Source organism: Petaurus breviceps, unplaced genomic scaffold (genome assembly GCF_028583685.1).
Source record: "Petaurus breviceps papuanus isolate PSGF00001 unplaced genomic scaffold, PetGlider_PUasm1.0 151, whole genome shotgun sequence".
Lineage (NCBI taxonomy): Eukaryota > Metazoa > Chordata > Mammalia > Diprotodontia > Petauridae > Petaurus > Petaurus breviceps.
The window spans coordinates 34,014,288-34,020,287 of NW_027185712.1; the positions used below are offsets into that span (position 1 = coordinate 34,014,288).

General features: G+C 42.8%; 1 long non-coding RNA gene across 1 annotated transcript in view; it reads right to left on the minus strand.

Annotated features, from left to right (window-relative positions):
• LOC138154088 (uncharacterized) overlaps positions 1-314 on the minus strand; it is a 32,096-nt gene extending 31,782 nt beyond the window's left edge. Inside the window, exon 1 of the long non-coding RNA XR_011166547.1 lies at positions 206-314. This is a non-coding gene — a long non-coding RNA (uncharacterized lncRNA). The remainder of the gene's footprint in view (positions 1-205) is intronic.
• Positions 315-6,000: the final 5,686 nt, after the last annotated feature.

Consider the following 6,000-nt stretch of genomic DNA (forward strand, 5'->3'; position numbering starts at 1 on the left):
TTCTCTAGTCAAATTGCAGAATAGTTTGCCTCCAGTGTTGTCATATCCTTTTGCTACCCACTATAAGGCAGAAATTCAATTCATGGCCTTCCCAAGCATGCAGGGTGATAAGTAGCTAGCTTAAGAATGAAATCTTGGTTAATGAGCTTAAGGAAAAGACCTCCTACCAGTTATAATAGTTGACTTACTTGAGATAATCACTCACCTTTATTATTTATGGAGATTCCAATGATGGTCATTTCAGAGAAGATAGGAGAAAGTCTAGAGCAATGATAACCCTATAAGAGAACTCTTTTTTGAGTCAGACTGAAGATAAATTTCACCTAAGGCACAATCCTGCCTATGTCTGACTCTGACTTCCTTCATTCCATCATCAATCTTGCATGTGGGCAAAGTAGATCTAAACATGACCATGCTTGCCACCAACTTATTCCCAGGGCTCTGAAGAGAAGGATGTGGCCTATTGTAGAAAAGAGGATGGGAGGGCATAGCTATTATGTGCATTCTGACCAAGTCTTCCTGGGTCTTTCTGCCTTAAACTAAGCCTGCCCCATCAGTGTTTGGGGTGAGGTGTAGCTATGTACAATAAAAGTATTCTTTTCTTAATTTTCTGGCCACCAAGAAATCTGAAGGCTCGCTGCCAGGTGACTGCTCAGCTATACTCTGGCATGTCCTCATCCCAGATCTCATACACACTGTAAGGTGTAATGGAAGGAATCAAGTTCATTGGTGATATGCTGGGTAATCTGTAAACAGCAAGAAAATCCATATGGACAAATGGAGTAAATCAGCCTATGCAATGTCTGCCAGAGCCCTGTCCCAAATGGTAGATTACCAAGACTGAAAATGATTCCCAGATGAGAAAGGAGAAAGAGAGGCTGGTAATCAAAATATTTGGCAGGATTGGCAAATCCATCAGAAATAACAGGCCCCATTCAAACTTTTTCCAGGGTAAAAGGCAAACAACTTTTTTTTTTTTTGGGGGGGGGGGGAGGAACAGTCAACTTTACTGTCATGTCTCAAGGTCTCACACTTACTATATATATTTTCAGGCAAAAACAGTGAAGTTTTATGTTGTTACACTAGACTTTGTCATTGAGACAAAGGTCAGGCCTGACACCAGCGCATCAAAGACCCCTTTGGCCACCTTGAGCTCTGTCTTCAATCTCCCCCCGAATTCTTCCTTTATAAGGACCATTAAAATACCATACTTCTACTCAGGATACTACAAAGATTTAATTGTAAATCTCTAAACAACATTGGCCTAAAGGTGGAAGGGATCTCAAAGGACTCCTAATCTGACCTCTTCATTTTGTAGATGAAGAAACTGATGCCCAAGAAAGTTCAGTGACTTGCCTAAAATCACAAATCATCAAAGGTGGGATTCGAACCCAGATCCTTTGACTCCAGAGATACTGTTATTTCTACCACTGCATGCTGTTTCCCAAGTTTAACTAATGAGTGTTTCACATGTAACCCAGCTGACTGATCTTATTCACTTAGGGTCAAGCCTGTTACATCTCTCTCAAGGGTCTCTAGTAGCCTAAATAGGTTGGAATGTTTCTTTTCTCTACTATTGATGGTAGTCCCCACCATCTTTGTTACCCCTACTTTAGGGGCCCACTTTCCCTAGAATCTCAGTTTTATTTAACGAGGTAGCTTTTATAAAAGGATACTCCAATTATGTATCAATAATAAATGGACAAACATTTCCCCCAACACTTCAGGGGCTTCTTTTCCTCTATACTACCTCATTCTGGGAGGAGCTAGGGTGGGCGTAGCGGTGTTCCTGGAATAAGATCACAACTCAGCTTGGTTCCTGTTTAGCATTAGCCCTACCATGTTCATATCCAAAGCCAGCAACACAGCTGGGTTCTAGTGGGCTGGAGTCCTGGACCCTTACTTCTCAGGGTATCTCTGCTGAGCTTGCTGCAACATCCATCCTGGATTCCTGTATCCTTGTGGCTCAAGCTCCCAGCACAAATCAGAGACTTCATTCCCTATATATAAAGCATAAAAGAATGAAATAAAAGGCTAAAGACCCAGGCCCATTTTCTAAGGGACCATAAGGCCTCAGACAGGGAAGGGGACCCTAAGACCCTTCCCAAGTGACAATATTTGATCTCACCAACTGTGAATAAAGGAATCACCTCCCTCCCTCAGACATGAAAACACCAAAGCCATGGCTGGTGCTAATTCAGGATGCTTTGAAGATTGCCATGGTTTGGTCTATGTAGGCAATAGGTAAAAGCTCCTCTCGACTATATTATAGGCCAACTAGAGGTGTTGCAGAGGGCTACTGCGTGCTTCTTTCCTCACAGTTCCTCGGGAAGCAGTTCACCACTGCCCTGTACTTGGATGACACCAGTTTAGCAAACTAATGGGGTCTGCACATGTGTCAGACCCAGGGCAACACCACTAGGCCAGAGTCACAAACAAACTGCAAAGATGACCATTTTAATAAATTAACATAAATACCAATAATGTGCTTATAGCACATGCCCCCTTGAATCCAAATGCCAAACATATGACTCACAGACATGATCCTGAGCAAGGTTACTTTAGAAGCAAAAAGGCTGTACAAACCACTTTTGATAAATGGCACCAGCATTCCCTCTGTTTTCAGCAGCACCCTGCCTCTGTCACTTAGCTCAGCTGGGTAAGGAGAGCATTATATGCTGACTATAATCTTCCCTCTGACAATTCACCTGACTGATGAATCCTGTGGCAAATATCACTCCCTGCCCCACCTCTTCCTTGGGTTAAAATGACATCATACTAACAAAGCACATCTATATGTCTATAGGTTTCCAAAGTACTTCTCTTTGTACCAATAATACTGTGCAAAGCAATGCAAGTATTATTATTATTCCTAACTTGTAAAAGAAAAAAACTGGTTATATGACTTACCCACAGTCACTCAGCCAAGATTGGTCAGAGCTGACATTCAAATCCAGGCCTGACTTCAGGTCCCAGCATCCTTTCCTCTATGCCCACAGAGGCCATGATGACAGAGCCAGGAACTGGAGAGAAGAGGCTGGAACATTAGATTCCTAGAAAGACTGTCATTCCCAAATGAAAGGAAGGCATGCAGGATACCTATACACACAGATCGGGCTTGCCTGAAGCAAGGCTGTGAAATAACTACCACTTCTCTTAGTTCCTTTCCCCTCCATTCTCTTCCCTGAACCCTTTCCCTCCTATTAGCGCCACCCCCACTTTCCTCTATGTTTCTCTGGACCCAGTTTTCTCTTAGTGTGGTGATCTAGCACCCCATTAATAAAAAACATTGTGTATGTACCACCAAACTGTACATAAATATTTATACATAAATTATGCCTATCTACTACTGTATAATTCATCATATAACACACAAAAATAGACATTTTAAAGGATGATAAAAAACGAAGTAGAAGCAGCTAGGTGGTGCAATGGTTAGAGTCCCAGATCTGAAGACAGGAAGTTGTTGTTCAATTGTTCTCATTGTGTCTTAACTCCTTGTGATCCCATTTGGGGTTTTCTTGGCAAAGATAATGGAGTGGTTTGCCATTACCTTCCCCAGTTCATGAGAAAACTGAGGCAAACAGGATTAAATGACTTATCCAAAGTCACACAGCTAGTAAGTGTCTGAGGCTGGATATGAACTTAGGAAAATGAGTTCTTCTGACTCTAGGTCTGCCACTCTATTTACTGTACCAACTAGCTGCCCGAGGAGTTGGGAAGACCTGAGCTCAAATCCAACCTCAGACACCTACTAGCTATGTGACTCTGCGTAAGTCCCTTAACCCTGTTTGCCTTTATTTCTTTATCTGTGAAATGAGCTAGAGAAGAAAATGGCAAACCGCTCCAGTATCTTTGCCATGAAAAACCCAAATGGTGTCACAAAGAGCTGGACACAACTGAAAACCAACTCAACAACAACCAAAAAATGAACATCTGATCTTGGAATCAAGAGGGAGCCACTGGAGTTTGTTGAGCATGGTCAGATTTGTACTTTAGGAAAATCCCTTTGACAGCTTATAATGGGGATGGGAATTTGAAGATTTTCCCTGCACCTTAATAGACCTAGGGGAGAGTTTGAAGACCTCCCCTGCTTTGAAAGTAAGCTCTGCCCCCGGTAGACTGAATGTAGTCACATGGAGACTGTGATGGAGGGAATTTGCTGAAGGTTACAGCAGAGCCCACAGGAAGCTTCCCTGCTGTGAAGATAAACTCTGCCCCCTGATAGGCTGAATGTGGTCACATGGAGCCTGTGGTGGGAGGAGGTTTGCTGAAGGGAAGCAGAGTCCACAGGAAGCCAGTTCAGAGCCACATAGACTGTGGGGGCAGAGGAGCTCAGGCAAGGAGATAGAGAGGTTTGTGAGTAAATATTGATCTTGTATTGGTTTGTGGGAAGGCTGAAGGATGCTGTGGCTCTCAGTGTTATTATGGCTTCTTAATATCTTTGGTACTTTGGCTTACTGGTTTTGGGATTCAGTTTTCTGCTGTTTAAATTAGTCCTTCAGTTCTATCCTTTATCTGGAGAATCTGGTATATTTTGTGATAGAACATCATGCAATACTTATAGTCATGGTCTTTATCGTGATCGTGGGTACTGTAAATATTGCATTGGTGCTACACAGCTGCAACCACTCTGGTACAGATGGTCAACATGCCTGGACAGTGGCAATTGCCTGCTTCTTGTTGCTTCTGCCTCAAGTTTCTGTCCACCCCAACTCAACCTTTATTCGCCTGTCAAATCCTGAAGTGCAGGCCTGACCATGTCACCTCCTATACAATAAATTCCAGCTGCTCCCTATCACCTCTTGGGTCAGATATAAAATCCTCAGTTTGGCAACTTCACAACCTCCCCCACTGCCCTTCTCATTGGTCCTCCTCTCAGTACTCTGCAATCTAGTGACACTGGTCTCCTTACTGGTGCTCACACAAAGCATTTCATCTGCTGACTGAGCATTTTCACTGGCCACCTTTCTGTGCCTAGAACACTCTCCCTCCTCCTTTCTGATTCCCAGCTTCCCTGGCTCCTTTCACATCTCAACTAAAGCCCTACCTTCTGCAAGAAACCTTTTGCAGTCATCCTTACTCTTAGTGTCTTCCCTCTGCAAAATAGGTCCAATTTATATTGTGTGTGTGTACCTTATTTGTACATTATTGTTTTCTTGTTGTCTCCCCCATTAGACTGAGCTCCTTGAGAACAAGGATTGTGCTTTACCTTTCTTTGCATCTTCTCCTAGCACAGTGCCTCGTGCATAGTAGGTGCTTAATAAATGCTAGCTAACTGAAAGATAAGTTGGAGCACAGAGAGATTTGGGGCAGAAAGCAATAAGGAGGCTTTTGCCATAGTCCACACAAGAGGTGATAAAGGGTCTGAGAAGGATAGGGACTTCATGAGTAAAAAGATGTGGGGCTGGAACCTACAAGGTTTGGCGAATATTGATATGTAGAAGGAGGGAGATTGAGGAGTCTTATATGACACCCAGGTGGTGAACTAGGGAGGCTAAAAGGAAAGATGTGTCCTTGACATAATAGGGAAATTTAGAAGAGAGGTGGATTTGGGGAAAAGATAATGTAATGAGAGGTACAATGAAGAATACAATTCATCCATTCCTGCACATATATTTCTGCATTTATATAGAGATGGAGAATTATATATCTAAATAATATTTATAGATATATACTGATAGAGATAGATATAGGTAGATATTTCTGCTAATATATCTACATATATGTGGAAAGAGAGAGAGAGAGAGAGAGAGAGAGAGAGAGAGAACCATCAATACCAGCCTCTCTGTTTTTAACCCTTCCCTACAACCTGGTCATTGATCTCAAACTTTACCTTCTCTACCTCTTGCCCTTTCACAGACTAGCTATATGTCACTGTTGACCTTTCTCTCTCAGCTCCAGGGCACCATGCCCCATGAGAGTTGGCTTGTGCCCTGGAAAACTTCCTTTGGTCTCATGTCATCAGTTCTGCCCCAGTCAGGGCCAGTGAACAGGACA